This window comes from Bombus terrestris, chromosome 13 (assembly GCF_910591885.1).
Source record: "Bombus terrestris chromosome 13, iyBomTerr1.2, whole genome shotgun sequence".
Taxonomy (NCBI): domain Eukaryota; kingdom Metazoa; phylum Arthropoda; class Insecta; order Hymenoptera; family Apidae; genus Bombus; species Bombus terrestris.
Genome location: NC_063281.1, coordinates 9,199,196 through 9,216,187, shown reverse-complemented (window position 1 = coordinate 9,216,187; position 16,992 = coordinate 9,199,196). Strand labels below are relative to the sequence as shown.

At 36.5% G+C, this 16,992-nt stretch overlaps 1 protein-coding gene across 7 annotated transcripts in view; it reads right to left on the bottom strand.

The window, feature by feature from the left end:
* LOC100643709 (neuropeptide CCHamide-1 receptor) overlaps nt 1–16,992 on the bottom strand; it is a 49,458-nt gene that overhangs the window by 15,161 nt on the left and 17,305 nt on the right. For 2 of the 7 annotated variants that reach the window (XR_007226185.1, XR_007226186.1), the window contains exon 4: nt 12,259–12,278. The exons of 3 other annotated variants lie outside the window; for them this stretch is intronic. The gene's annotated coding sequence lies outside the window, so the exon portion shown is untranslated. Of the gene's footprint in view, nt 1–12,258; nt 12,279–16,495; nt 16,625–16,992 lie in introns of those variants that run through there. 2 more of the 7 variants (XM_048411468.1, XM_048411469.1) reach the window with 2 other exon arrangements.

The window sequence follows — 16,992 nt, the reverse complement described above, 5'->3', positions numbered from 1 at the left end:
ATCATTACCCATAATAATCCATCATTACCCAACATAAAGACCCATTTAGATACTACATATATGTATCGTTATATAGTCCACAACTATTGTTTACTAAATTATTAACCGTAAAAATAAATTTCTTGCGATTACTGAAAGAACAGTTTTAGATAAGAAACTGAATCATCAGCGATGTTTGCGTAATTAGTGTGACGGTAAGGTTGACTTTCGTCTTTCTTGAGGGTGGCCCCCATAAAAATATCGAACTGAAGCCTCCGGTAGTCTTAAAGCTATTTTCACCAGGCTATGAGTAAACATCGAGCGGGAGGATCGTAAAGTTGAAAAAGTGGCTGCTCTTGACCGTCGGCGGCGTTGATCCACCCTCTATAACTGCAAATAGAGGGTTGCGCATTGCCACCAGTGTACGTTCTGTTGTTTAGACTGCGGTATTATTCCAGAGAACATTTATGTGGTTAGTACGCCACAAAATTTAAATATTTGACGCAGTACCGAGATTGCATGTCAATATGACGTTTCAATATCTCCATTAAGTAATTAAATGAAGTCTGCCGGCGAAATATAAATTAACATCTTTAATAGGCAATATACGCTATTGTACGGAACCATTTGAATTGCCATGTGCACTTGCGGTAATGGTATACCAATTTTTCCAAAATGTATAAATTAATGGCAAATCAATGACTAGAGACGGTGATTAGTGTGTTCTCGTGAAATTGGAAGATTATAAACGCAAATAATCTGTTAACGAGGATCGCGTATAGAATTAGATGAAACTCGTATTAAAGGAATCAGGATGAAAAAATATATAATACAAAGAAATGAACCAAAGTTGAAATTAATCAATATTCTTTAAAAAATGCGTCGTTGTAAATTTACGAAATTTGTCTACGAAGAATTATGAATTGATCGCTTGGCTCTTCTGATAGTTCTGACGTTATAGAAATAAAAAATAATCTTCTTCTCAGATAAAGTACACTATCACGTTGACGTACTTCCGGATTTTGGATAATTCTGCTGGAAACAGCGTTAATAATCTTCGCGTGAGTTTAGAAGTACCTCCTTTATCTGACTCGTAGTTTACGAGCGGTCTGAAGATAAAGAACTTTTTAAAGTATGTTTTATTGCATTAACCGCTTGAAAACCATGCTGATGAACTCCGTAAATTGAAAAGCAGAGAAAAATAACGATATTACGTACATTTTTTAAACTTGAACTATGTAATTGTCTATACCAGCAGCTTTGATAAATAAACTTAAGGATATCAGTCAGTTGACTAATTGTAAAATTGCAAATTATTGCGCGAGAAAGCTGAGATAATAAAATTGAAATGCTTTACTTTACTGAAATCATAGCAAATCTTTTGATCGTAATTTTTATGGACGAATTGCATCCTAATTGACTGAACGTTTGAACATTTTTAAGCTTTTATTATTTTAAGGTATATTAAAATACATTAGATGGAGATGATCGGACAAAAGGTATTTTACACGATTCGATTAAATAGTTGCATTAGTATTCATCGTCAATATCCGCCAGTAAAAGCGACACGAAATCATAGTGAATCCTTTAGTAAGACGTGTCCCAAGATCCGTCGCGTTCCTTTGCTCTTTCAAAGTTTATTTCCTGGTGAATCTCCTGTCGTGTTCGTTTGAGAAACGTGCCTCAGCTTTCGATAAAATAAAGGCGGGGAACCGTGCGGATAGTTCCTTAGGAAATTGAAGAGAGTACCGACTGTTCCTGGCAATCTCTAAACATTCCCTTGACTACTCCTAATCCATTTCCTACTTTCAAAGAAGAATAAAAACTTCGAACAAAACGAACTGTTGTTTGAGAAAGAAAGAGTATAATACTCCAATTACCCACCTATAAAACCCTACTTTGGGCTACTGAAACAAAGAGGATGAATAAAAAGAACAAAGCAGCGTAAGGAAAACAAAGCACGTATTGTTTCGCACTGACAAATAAAATCCAACGCTGCGCGCCGGTGTGATGAATTGGTGCTCTTGAAGCTTAAATATCGAACAGTTTGGAATTTATTTGATAGGTACATTCGTGTCATTTGCCAACGTATCTATATTTCATCTATTGTAGAGGATACCAAACTTCGAGCGTCCAATATTTGTTCCCACCGCGGAACACCGTATTCTGCATATTTCAATCGTGTTACGGTAGCGAGTTAGAGAGAACCAGAGAACTCCTGGCCTCTTCAAGATGTTCGATACACCGATACAACGGAACGAGATATTCAATTATAGGAAGAACACTTGGTGCACGATTGTAGAACAAGATTGAAGCGTGGTGGCCGATTATTTTCGTGAAAACAACCTACCGTTTGTTCCAAGTGTTCGTTCCAAGTATTCGTTCCAACTGTTCCTTCTGAACGTTCCTTCCCCTCATTCGTGCGAAACGTTTGTCCCAAAGTGTTGGTTCGAAAGGTTCGTCCTACACCCGACAGATCCATTTTTCGTCGTTGATATCATGCCGTCTCATCGTTCTAGGCGACGGGGAGAGAGAGAGAAAGAGAAAAAAGGCAACGGGATAAAATAACGTTCCCAAAGGATGGAAACATGGGATAACCAAGCCTCGCCTGGTAGCTTTTATTCGAATGGCAACCTTTCTAGACGTTTTTTTACACTCGCCCGGTTGTTTTGATTGCGTATTCTTCGTCGGTCGGTTGGTATTTGCTATTCGACGAAGAGGAGGGAAATAGTCGAGTGGTGAACCAAGGAATTTTAATATCACGTTCAACGCTCGGATTTCCGACGTTTTCGTATTAAAACGACCGGAACAGATTGCAATCACGCCGACGGCTACTCGGCAATTAGAGAGAAAACAGGCCAGAGACGACTGTTTAAAGTTGGATAATCGAGAAACGATATATATGGGAAGAAAGTTGGTTATTCGGCCAAAGGAAAATTAATGTACAATGGATGGAAGGAAACGAAAGAACGTAACGATATATTCCTGAAAAGGTTGACAATAGCAGGTGTTATGGCGGAGCTTCGTGGAACGACGTTCATGTTTCTGAAGTGGAATAATAAACGCGATTTTTCCAATTGGATCCTTCCATATTTTGGACGCTTTATGGATTTTCGATAAATAATTCGTTGACAAGGCGAGGTAAGTTTATAAATCATTTTTGGAAATTCGTGACGATGACACGGGCCAACAAGAAGGGGAAAAGCGTATCTGGTTGTGAAAGATCGCCTCGTTCACCCGTTGTTGAACGCGTGAAACACTGCGAGCCAACGATGAATTACTACGAAGTGTTTTGCAGTGTGTAGTTTCTGTTCGTTAAACTGTTCGATCATGCGGAAATATCCATCGGCTTCGAATTCGATGCAAATTTAATCGTTGAAATATTTTCTGTAGGATACAAAGGTTATTTGACGTTTTATCGAAAATCGAAGAGGCTGCAACGAATATTGCCCGTGCCTTTCTTCTCTCAGGAAAACAATGGATTGTTCGAGCGTTTCTAATTTCTCTTCGATACATTCCACATTTTTTTAAACAGAGTATTCATTAGAATACCTAATTCTTATAAATATATTTGGAATTAAATCGTAGAAAAATGATGTTTAATTAAACGATGAAGTTATTACAAAAGACTTCGTAACATTAGTAACAGTTGTTTGACTATAAGTCAAGATATAGATCATTCTGTATAATCTCGATTGCACTATATCGTAGGTTTAGCTTCTAACTCATAAAATGCATTATAATCTAAAAAATGAAACGATAGAGTGTCCAGAAATGAAAAATTTTCTTCAAAAGCACGATTCTTCTTTGTGTTGATTAATAATAGAATTAAAAAAAAAAATTGGCAAGCATTTTGTTTGCCATGTACCTTACAATTCCAACGAATATGATAAGAATAATGTTTTTAGTCTTTTTGGACATCTCATCTTGCCAAATGTTGTATCATAAGGTTTGTATCACTTCGAACCAGCCAGTGATTATGTTAGTTGATAAATCTTTTCCGCGACCATTTGCTGGGAACGTTGCACAACACAAAGACGTGAATGCAAACGTCAAAGCCAAAGAAACGGGTCGCGCCTTGCAGAAGTTTCGTGTCTGAACAAACACGACAATCTCCTGCGGGAATGTGCAGGTTCGCGTAAGACGTCTATTAATCGTTCAGTTAAGTCATCTTCATTCATTCGTTAGAAACAACTGTCGCAATTTGGAAACGTAGTACTCGAAATGTTTCCTCTTAAGAGTAGAACAAACGATGCAACAATCATATTATAACTTGTATATGATTTTTCTTTGCATTCGACTGCGGTGGAATTTAAACAAATTTAAAGCAAAGCGTAATTGCAAGAGGCTGACTTCAAAAGAGAAAGTTTGACGTTAGTATGATACACCAAGCTTATTACACCTGTACGGTTCTTTTTCAAACGATGAAAATTTGTAAACTTTGTAATAACATTCGATGCACGATAGTAATAAAATTAGTTTCATAGGAGAAAAGTTTAATGCTACAGTTGTGCATCAACCTTATTGCGCCATATACGATCCCTTTTTGCAATCCAATAAAATTTTCCAAAAATTTGATACAAAGCGTAGTAGTAATAAAATCAGCCTTAAAAAATGGGTACCATAACGCAATAAAATTCAATATGACAAAAATGACAAAACAACAGGTTCCAGATTTTTTATTTTTACAATTATTAAAATTGCATATTTCTCAGTGATAGAGAGATAACTAACCGCTTTGTAATGCTTTCGAAATTCTAATCGCTTCGGCAAACTTCCATCAGATCGGCGCTTCAACTATTCGACATCATAAATTCAGCCTTCGTCTGCAGCTATCGTCGATAGCTGCATACCTGCAATCCTATTATCGAACTTCTCATCAAAAAATCATTAGTATCGCTTATTCAACGAACCAACGATTGGAAACAAAATGGTCGAAAGATCAAAGTCGTGGGAGAAGCAACTTAATTCGAAATTGACAGTCGTAATAGCTAGTTATCGAATCCGAGAGTTCAAATAGGCTTTAATCGAGCGATTTCCTCCCACGTATCGAGCTGATGATCCGGAAGAACATAAAGCCAACTATTGGATACCAGTTTCCACCAAAATCAATTCTGTCGAAGCATCTAGATAGCTGTAACCGATGAACTTTGCCTTTCATATTGTTCCACTCTTAATACCAATCGAGAGTCTCATATTACTATTGATTTGATGAACCGTGTAATCATGTCTCGTGACGTGTACAAAGATTTTGATTCAGACAAAGGTTTGTAACAGCTAGATTTAATTAAGAAACAAATAATTTGAAAAGTAATCAATATACAATTGTATTATATCAGAAAATCTTGTGATGAAAGTTTTGTCGAAGCGAAGAATATTGTTATTGACCTAAATTAGTAACTTTGCAGCACTTTGAATAACTAAAATAATCGAGAGTTTCGTAGTAATGAATTAGTATGTTAAAAATAAACCAGAGAACAGAGGATTAATTGTTTTAGTAATGAGTTCTAACAATGAACAAACAACAGTTGAGAATATTTAATCTGCAAAACAGTGCCAAAGTAGTCGAAGTTCGAAGCGTCAAACTTTAAAGTTGTATCTTTAAAGTCGTTACTTTATATCGTCATTTATATCGTTAAAATTTCCAGAAAAGTAACAGCGACGAATTTACAAAACGATGAGTAATTAACTTTTCAAATTGTGAATTTTCTTTCAACCATCCAATTATTGAATTTCTAATGTTGTAATCTTCAATTAGAATGTTGCATCCAAATTCTTCACGATAAAATAACCTACTAATTCCTTTAATTCTTGTACGCAACACAATGTAATTAGATGAAACTTACACCCTTAGTCTATGTTAATTGGTGTCGTCCTTTGAAGATACGATCGTCGTCGTTCCTGACATCGTTAATCTCATTCGACAGCGTCCCTTTAACATTTCTCGGGAACAACCAAAGAACACGAATGATTACATCACCGATCAGACATGAAATGAAAAATATGCTTCTAATTAACGTTGTTCATAACAAATAATATTTTTTCTCCTCATACTTTTAATCGTCGTACGAATCGCTACAGCCGATGAAACTCAATTTCTCCTCGCTGCTCGATGATTTTTATTGCTACTCAGAATGAAAAATCTATGTAATATGAATCGAACAGTCTTTATTCTACGATATAATTTATCCTGCGATTTACCATTCTGTTCTACGAAGACTCATGGAGTTTAATAAATCTTATTTTAAAGGAGAGAAGCCACTGTAAATCGGAAAAGGACGATGGAATGGTTTTCCACGTCTCGTCATTTCGTTCTAGAAAGATTCGTGGATAAAAAGAAATTAATAAATCCCATTCTAAAGAAGGGACGAAGGCATACATCGAAAGAGAACGGTGAAGTGCTTTTTTTATCATGCATCCCGAACTTTATTCGAGTTTCAAATACATACTACAGCGAAGTTCGCTCGGTAGGATTACAATGGATCGTATAAGCTTCGAAAAAGACGACCAAGTTGACGTTTTCTGATTGATAAATCAGCTCTTTTTTTCTTTTTAGCGGCGAAAGCGTTTCGACGGAGAATTATGGTGATCCAAGATACGCTTTGTTGTGAAAATCTTTAGATCTCGCCTACTCTCCATGAAAATCTCTTTTAAATATAAATGAGACTCAGCTTTATTCCAACAGGGTTCCTTCGAAAATTGGAAGAAGATTGATCAAAAACCATATTTCCACAAAAGTCTTTCGACTCTGACGAAACTACAACATCACTCGTGTAACATTAATCTATCAAATTCAGGTTTAATGGTAATGTTTAAAGGGGAAGAAAGAAATCCACGTTTAAATTAGTTGCTAGACTGTCGATCGATTTGCATTTCCATCGGAATTCGAAGTACATCGCGGCAACCTCATTGAGGGAACGTTTCAATATCTTCGTCAAATTCGGTAGTAAGCTGGAGCTTAAGCTGAAACGAAATATTTATAACTTTTCGATCACGTACGAAAAACTACTCGACTATATCTCTATTTTATCCAACGAATTCCCTTTGTTCGGATCGAATTACGTATATTTACGCATCTCTCCTATGCTGTCACTTCCATGACAATGTTTATTAACCTCGACCCATAGAATTATTTTCCCCCCACGGTTGTGTCACCATATTCCATGTTCCGTAATTCGAATTTCAGAAAAAACACGTTCATTTCTTTTTATAAAAGCAATCTTTACAACAGCGCCAGTTGCATTGTTAAATACAAATATTTCCATATATGTACAATCGCATGGCGAAATTTGATTTACGAAATTAATATCGAAATAAATTGATATCGAAATAATTTTAGCGACAAGCGTATTAATTGTTTATGTACAGGGTGTCCTAAAATTCAATAACCAAACGTTTCTAGCGCATTATGTTGTAATACGATATGTTTACAATCAAGGAAAAAATATTTATTTGACTGAAAAGTTGTAATAAAAGTCACGGAATGGACTTGCGATTACTGTGCTATAAAATGAGAATAGATTTATAATCACTAGTCAGACTATTAGACTATTTGTTTGGTGTAGATACTCCATCTCAAAATGTTCACCGTTCGATACCAACCTAATAACGATAAAAGATTAAAATTATTTCCTCGTAAAACTCATTTTAATCGTGCTTCATTTCAATGTATCAATCAACTCTCTGTATTAATTGAAAACACGTGTATCAATATTTGTTCGATGTACCTTCATTTTTAATATAAAAGTGCATATTAAAGGTCAAAGTATTTTCCACTTCGTGTTTCGTATTTTTATTATACCTTTTTAATGAAGCTTCCAACAACCTGGATTTATATTATACCACATTTTTTGCTTGATTATAGCTGCAGAATTAATTTGCGAAAGTAGTGAAAAAAATGTCTGTTAGATCCTAAGACGGATGTGCCTTTTTTCTATAAAAAAAAGTAAAATTGACGGAGTTCCGAACGATCCATAACTGATGAGGAATTAACTTATCGAGTACGGCGTGGTAAACGATCAACAAACGAACTTTCTGATAAATCATCAACATCCTGCACAATTCCATTTCGCAACTTTGTGTGTTTTAGTTATCCGATCAACATCATAGCAAACGAAAGTACATTGTCTAAGTGCGGACGAAAAAAGTTTCTCTTCTTCGTGGCCATTAATCATTTTGCAGACAGAGAATGGATTAATCATCGAGGGTAAATTAAACAAGATACTCTTTTTCTGTCCAGCAACCTTTATCTCGCGATCTAACGTCGGTATCCTTGGACTTGCTCAAAAATCGAGACGACAGACGTCGTGGAGAGACGAAATAAAACGAAAGAAGAACGCGTTGAATTAGACAAAGAGGAGTAACACGTAGGGAAAATCGGACTGTATTGTAGCGATGCTTCCTCATAGACGTCATGTACCGGTGAACTACATATCCAGGAACATGAAATACGTGGACACAGATACGTGGTTACCTCCGTGAACGAAATTTTTATCAGTAGAAACTTTTTACCAACAGTTTCCCTTACCTGTGAATAATACAGTTTACGATTTTTGGACTATGACCACGTACAGTAATTTGGCTGTTATAATTACTATATATTATACGTATATACACATTTCGCGTGTATGAGATAAATTTTGTTGGTCGTGCATATTATCACTAGATACTAAGTACTCGTAAAATTTCATTCGTTTTATTATCAAACTTGTCATTGTTATGCGAGAGTATTTATCTATACTGGTACTTTGTAAGTTGTAAAATTTCCCTCGTAATATTAATAATAGCTAGAGGACCCTGTAACATCTAGTGGAATAACGAAACAAGATAAGTCGTTGAAAAAGTATATTGTCCTAAATCATGTCCAACTAGATCTTCATTTGAATACATGACATTTCGTATGCTTTAAACTAGTAGAAAAAGAGCAACAAAATTTCGAAAGTTTAATGTTCGATAACCAAAGGATGAAAATGTCTCGACGAAAATATTGGAGATTCGCTCGCGTCAAAAATTCAATAAATTACCATCCGAAATTCGGCTCTTTGTGCCAAGTGAAATTTTCAACGACCTGAAAATCAGCACGTTCCATAGCGAGAAGAATCCTAAAGACGTCGGATCGTGAGAACGTTGATTCTCTCTGGACGAACGGAATTCCGAACTACCATAAATCCTCAGAATCTTCTCTCGTGAATTTTCGCTGGAACTCATTCAACCGTTTTAATCACTCAACCGCAATTGTCGTGGCGAGAATGATGACTCTTGCGGTCACAGGATGAATCATTCATGTTCCTGCTAAAAAAAACTTTCTTATCGAAGCTATAGATTCGAACGTCACGCGACAACCCTGGCAAGCCGTAACATTTCTAAACTGGACCAGCTTGAACGACAAGGTAACGCTGAAATAAATTAAATCGCGATAATTAAGGCGCAACGTTAAAACAAAAATCGGAATGTAAAAGGACAGCTGGTTGGAAATGACGTTCCTTCGAGGAGTGGCTTTCGCTTTTATTGCTCGAATCCACGGATTCGCGTAGATTCCTAACCTCTGACGAACGTTTCGCTGGCAAGAGGGTCGCTTGAAGGGGTTTAAAAGGATCAAGAAGATGCCGACATTAAAATTCACGCTCCCTGAGAATTAAATGCGAAAACCATCTATAAAAAAGGTTGAAAAAGTTTTGCTTCTACGAATCGTTCTGCAGAAAAAGGCACGGTTGCTGGAGAAGTGTTGTTTTACAACCGGTCGCGTAATTCGAGGGTTGCCTTGAAGGCAAGATCTCGGCCGAAGCTCGTAAAGGGTGGATTTTGCGCGTGCAAATAGTACTAGAATCAAACAGAACCGAACCTGATCCCGTTCTATTCGAAAGAAATTAATAAAAATTGTTTGTAATAGTTTCTATTTTTTTCGAGAACGATAGGAATTTTCGCAAAATTGAGCTAGAGGAAAAAACTGAACTAAAAAAGTTTCGCTTTTTTATTCTCGTAGCTTCTGTTGACATTGGAAATTAGGTCGAAAATAAACCAGCTGTAACGGGTAGCGAAATTGAAGTTGTACAAATCGCCGACTCAATTAGAGGAAATCAAAGCTGAACGTAAGTTCCGGACCTGGTATATTTATCTTCAAATGCTTTTTGTATTCTTTCGTTTTTTCCTACGCTGTTTTGTTGCTCTTCTAGATTTCGGCGCACGTTAATTCTCATTTCGCAGAATAATCTATGAAATTCTCGCGTGGAACGTATACAAAGGGGATTTTTGCCGACATTACCAGTTTATCTCAAGATTTAGGGTTACTATCCTTTTGCTCTTTTCTTTTACCACCCGTACGAAACTTATTAAATCCATTCAGGATCGTAGATCGTTCAGTTTCCCCTTGTTGAAACTTTGCTTTTTATAGAAAACTTCTTTCCTCCTAGAATATATACTTGAACAAAGTTGTTTCATCCGCAGCAAATTAAGTCGCTAAACAGTAAAGAAACCGTGACTCGTTTTTATTTCTTACTTAACGTTAACGCTTCTGATAACGCGTTTCGCGCTCTGTTACAGCAAAATTTCCCGACGAATAAGCTACATAGAACGTGGCAACGACTAATAAATGCGATACTCCTCAACGAGATTAAAAATAAGAAAAAAAAAAAAAATCCAAGGCTTTGATACGGTTTGTTTCTTCTGAAACCAGGTAATTCCTGCCCTTTTATTGCCAGTGCAAACGAACACGCGACTCATATTCCGATATTATCTTCGATGTGGTTGCTGTCGTGATAGGCTAAGGGAACGCGAGACTGTTATAGATGACTGTTAGATGCGTCAAATAAGGTAGGAAAGGTACATTTTGAAATTGGTAAATGATGAATATCACTGTAACTTATTGTCGTCTTGTGAACTCAACATACGACCTCGTTCATAAATATTATCAACGTGTACAAATTTCCTAGTAATTTTAATCAGCAACCGGAGTTTCAAATTCGTAAAGTTTACGCAAAGGATCGATTTGCTCGTAATACCAACGTGGTGTCACCGGACACTTGGTCTGCATTGGACAACACGTTAATGCTACAGGATGTGAAAGTGTTAAAATAAAGTTTCTGAGGCTTACTTAACTTTCTGTACGTGTCCTAGTACTCATGGACAGCGATGTATATTTTTTGGATATGTATATTATACAAAATTGAAATTGTTTATGTAAAATGTGTATCACAATGTTTCACACATACAGAAACCATCTCTTTTACTGCATATTAATTATTGAAAAAAAATGTATCGCGATATTGCACGATAGCTTTAACGTAGAATAAAATTGGCCTGGTTTCCATTTCTAATTTCCCAGTTATATTATGTTCTATTCGAAACAAGCTTACGTGCTTCTGAACTTTGATGTATAAATCAACAACGACAAATAATATTAAATTATCATTTAAATCTGCCAGAAAAGAAAAATCCAAAAGATGATGCGAAAAGGTTTTATTACAACCTTTCTTCCATCTCTGACAAAGGGAACGTGAATTATTAAAAGGTTTGTCATCCAATAAACTCTACGAGAAAGAAATCGAACAAACTAGTGGTTTGCACGCTGATCGTAACATTATCGTTCACCATATTATCGATGTCGTTTAATTTAGCTCAAAATTATCGTCCAACAATTGCGAAGTTTATCGATCACAATGTAGAAAATCAAACAACACGATTGTATTATTCATTCTCGAGGAAAAAATTATCGTGTTCTTAAACAGTCACGATATTACGAAGATTCGTGCCACCTCGTTCAAGGATTAGACTTAGGGAAAACGATTTTCTGCATGTTATGTGGAAATAATCGCAATTTAAAGTCTCTTTGCTCCAAAACGACGTTCAGCTAATCTCGTTTGGTTTACACGGCACCCATTTGATTTAACGAGAGTATAGCTCACGTAGGTACCCATAAAGGCGTAATCAAAATTCCATAAATATGAAACACGCGTATAAACGTTGTTATCCGAAAAAGCCGAATAAAATTCAATGCATGCATCGTCGTAATTTCTAACGCAGAACATCGAACGACGAAAGACGTTGCACCTATTTATAATTAAGTTCAACGTACGTTTAACTGGCCGATTCGCCAGATTCACGTTTGATTTGGATCGCGCGCAAAGTAATTTTCCGCTTCCGATCTCGAATGGAACGTGCACTAACATGTCAGACATGTATACAAATTGAGATAACAGAAACATGATAACTTGATTAAAATTGAAGAATCACTAGGAAATTATCGAAACGTTTAAGAATTGTTATTTCATTTAAAACGTTAGACGATGAAGTCTCTCGTCCATCTGATGTAACATAATTAATATTCTTTTTATACTTCTATTTCTTGATCTCAATTTTCATCAATTATGATATTTATATTATTATTGTATCACTTGTTATTCGATTCCATGTACACTGCAAATGATTTTACGATACAGACTGAGATTTTGAGTAGAGTTCTTAGCGTACGTCATCTATTAATTCACTTTCAATCCTTTCAACAGAGTTTAGATAAGAAAACAGCCAAAGAGAGATTAAAAGAAAATCGGAGATATAAAATGAGAATATAAAAATAGTACTTTGTCTTAATAATTATATTTACGCCTAATCTACCAAATTGCGAAGCAGCTACAAGAATATCGCCATTATCGCTAGACCGTCGGCAAATTTTTAAAATCCTCTAACAGAGAACTCTATACCGTTCTGTTTGTCCCGCATCTCGAACACTGTTCTCTCAACATAGAATTCTTCGTTTTGTTGTTTCTAAAATTGGCGATCCCGCTGCAGCAATTTTTTAAAACTACGATTTGCTTTTAACGTCTCTCGGGTTGTTTACGTTGGAACCGCATAGATTCATTGCCAATGCTACTACATTTGTCTTCAAAATTGCAAACGACTATATTATAAATTGCTGGGAAATTCTGCAGCTATCGGAGCTCGATGTTTCTCCGGGGACATTCAGAAAATTTCCCTTATTCTATACATCCGATATTTAGTTGTGTTAAACGTATATGTGACCACGCCACTCGCTCACGCGCCAGCTACGCTTTTTCTGTAAATCGTTGCCCACGTTTATAAGAATACATTTAAAACGCTTGACATTCGTCTTCGTCTTTGTATCACGTATGACAAACGCCATATTTCAATTATACAGTGTGTCAGTTTTATCTGGAAATATTTCGAAAACTATAGATGAGACAAGAAAATTGATTTTCAGGCAAATGTTATACAATTTTGACGGGGTCATATTATGCCGATATTTATTTTATGCTGGAATAACTTTGAAAAGCCCTGTGAAAGTAACGCTTGTGTTTTTTAAATGGGAACTATATTCTTTTTTTTCATATTTTTATAACTGACGTCGAAGCGCTTGTTATTTATATTTTTTGCATAAACCCATATCCGGACATTAATTCTTAAGAAGGATGCGAAGTTATATTAAACATCTAGAAACGACTAGTCGTTTCAGGGATAGTATTTCGGTGCATACACACGTACTCGCATAAACAGCTCTTTTTAGAACCATCAATGATGTATAAAGTCTACCGGAGAAATGGATAACGCCAATTATGTCGATATATCAAGTTTGAGATTTAATATTTTGATAATATTTTATGCGGAAAGTACGTAGTAGTAGAAGCAGGTAATGTTCTGAAAATGTTTTGATGTTGTATGGTGGTTGCAGGAACGTGGAATAAGAAAATATAGGGCTTTTCAAGGACTCTTCGGGGTGAAATAAATATCACCATGATAAACCCCTCGAAATCGTGTAATATCTGTTTTATTGTTCTCGAGATACTCACGTGTTTCAGGGTAAAGTGGATAAAACCGTAAAACGTTGATAAATGTATGTTCGTGTTGATTATGCTTAAACCAAAGAGTATTGCCCGTATGAATAAACGAATGAAACAAGATAAATTTCGAAAATTTGCGAAGAGGATGGGGAAACGTATGTTTACTTCCAGAGTCAAAAAGCAATTGTGGTAATAGGCTGATCGACGGCGTACTGAATTATAAAGCTGTTTTTTATCAAAAGAAAATAAGAAACTTATCGTGTTCTTTCCTCATAGTTTTCAGTTGTGACACTTTTAGAATATACGTGCGACACTACGAACGCAAGGATGTAACAATAAAGGCAGCTCGCGATCGTATTTTTCTAAAATCGAATTAGAAGATTCGAGAAAATTCCTTTGATCTCGTTCGAATCGCGAATGCATCTCACCACCGGTTTCCTAAATAATGTAATTTCTGAAAGCCTTTCATAGACCAGTTCGATGTTAAATTAATCGAAAGTGCTTCTGAGAGAGAACGAGTCGGTTTCTTACGCGTTGTCTGAATGCATCACGGAATTCTTCGTCGGTGCTGGCAACCTTTGTGTTACGTAATTCGTCGTCCGTCTTTGCAACCTTTGTGTTACATTTTCATCGATTCGACGCCGTAAATGTGGCGATCGGGTGCAGAATGCCGGAAAGAAACGGGAAATTGGTCGTAAAAGGTGCGCGATCCGATAACGCGAGCTGGGGACGCATAAAAATACGAGTTAATCTAACCTTAAGCATCGCGACGATCCAAATATTGATCGTCACGGAAGCAAGGAGGCCAAACACGATAATAAGTCATGGAGAATCATTCCCCCGTGGAACGTTCAATTATGAAAATAACCGGAATGTTAAAATATCGTTAGAGGCGTTCTATCGATCGAGGTTCAACGATCAAGACGGTAGGAAAATGCCATGGACGAAACCTTTACGTAGGAATTTTCTATTTAACATAAAACAGATCTCTATCAAAAGAACAAATCTGTGTTTGTTTTTCTGCACAAAATTAGCGTAGTAATTCACAATGAAAATCGATCAAAATTCAACGAAAAGCATAAGTTCTAAAGGAAAGGCGAGTTTCCTTTAAGTAAAATTTTCAGATTGAAAAGCATATAAATTTTTCACCACAAGGATGCAAGTTAGAAAATTTCCTATTCAACGTGTCACAATTCTATTTCGAAAGAACAATCCTAATTTGTTATTGAATCTGTCAAACAGATAACACGGTAGACTCGTATAGAAATATTCTAATGAAAATCTTAATCGAAACAAGATTAAGACAAATATAATGAACAAAATTTAAAAACACGAATAAAAATATAAATTTCCATATATTAAGTTATACCGGATAAATGCAAATTACAAAATACCCCTACGTACTCTAACACGTAACAGTCCTCGACAAAATAATTCTGATTTGTTTCTCTCTAGGAAATTGCCACTTGTAATGTTAATTAATCAGAATTTCTCGACTAATAGCTTTGGTAGAAATCTCTACCTACGCTCTGCTATCCCCGACACGGCGTTCTTTGAATTTATTAATTGTAGCGTTAATGTATGAGTTAGGATAAATGTTACATTGTAAATAGTTTAAAGGAATACAGCTTCTGTTTAGTTTTAAAATCAGCAGACAACAACGAGATGGTACAGTTCTTACGAGACACGTAGGTTAAGATATGTTAAGGTATGTTAGATATGTTAAGATATGTTAAGATATGTTAGGTTAAGATATGTGCATGTGTGTACAGCTAGTGCCTGCGTGAGGGTAAGGGAGTGTTCGCCAGTGAATGTTTCTTTTTATCTAGCGATAAAATAATAATTCAATTTCCAGAAATAGTCATCCGCTCTATCATCCTTAGATAGTTCAGCTTCTGTCTAGTTATATTAGTTAGAAAATGCAAAGCAAACTGCAAATTCCTAACCTCTTGTGTCCGATTCAAAGTTCGTGTCGTTGAATTTTCACGTTGATATCGAACATAGATGTCGTGGTCCGCGCGGTAACTTCGTCGGAGCGATAACTATCCAACGCGTATTTGCATACAATTTGAATAAAACGAAGGAGACATCATTGAGTGTCGAACAAGAAGATTAGTGACGAGATCTGGCATGTCAGTTACTCGTTAAATTAGCGGCACAATTTCGTGCGCGTAATTAAAATTGATCGTTTAACCGACGAGGGGGGCGTGTAATGCAATGACGTGACTATAGACATCGCATTGTTAGATGCTGCGGTCTGGTCTCACGTGACGAAAAACTGTGGTTTAATCTAAATAGACTCTATGGAACAGATTGCCCGTAGCCAATAAAATCGATGAAAAACACGCACCGTTTTTACAAAAACATCATTTACGCGATACATGCAAGTTTATCGATTAAAATGTACACTATGCGCAACGTAACTGCGTCGGAACGTTAGGAGTTGATCGACTGTTTTACCGATCGAACGTGCAGCTTTTATTTTTGAATTGAGCGCCAAAAATTCCACACATACCTAGAAATATCAATAGAGCAGAGTATCGTTACACAAACTTTTCCTCACTTTTACTTTGATCTACGCTTGATTTCCACGTCCCGTTATTGATCACACAAGACGCGCGAAAGGACAAAAGGAGGCAAAGTGACAAACGGAGCGAAAATCCGGGAGGGAAGATTCAAATGTCTCGAGGAATTTACGTGTCGTAGAATAGTGACAATTTACTTACGATTGATGAACGTCGTTTCGAGGGTGGCCGTAGCGGATACTAAACGAAAACCAAGAAATCGGCGAGAAAGGTAGAAGACAACCGCGTTTGCTCGTCACCGCGATACTACTGGCGGTGGTTGCTCTACCCACACCAGAAAGTGTGACCCAGGAAGCAACCCCCACCGGCCATCGACCGATCGCGATATAGCAAGCTACCCCTGTGAATCGGTGATCCTTCGATTTCGATCAACCTGATCGAGTTTCACCATTGACGTCGTTTACCACGTTGATGTCGAGGTGGCCGTCACGCGGTAACCAAGCATAATTCATTCCATCGATCAGATCTCGATGGAAATTAATATATTCTACCGATAAGGAATCGCTGAATATAAGTTCGCATAGAAATGTTACAGCTACGGTGCATTAAATAGATTCTTGATTTATTGCGATGATATTCATGGAAAGTTAATATAATTGTAATGGCAGAAGGTGATGGGTAGATGCAAGCGACATTCA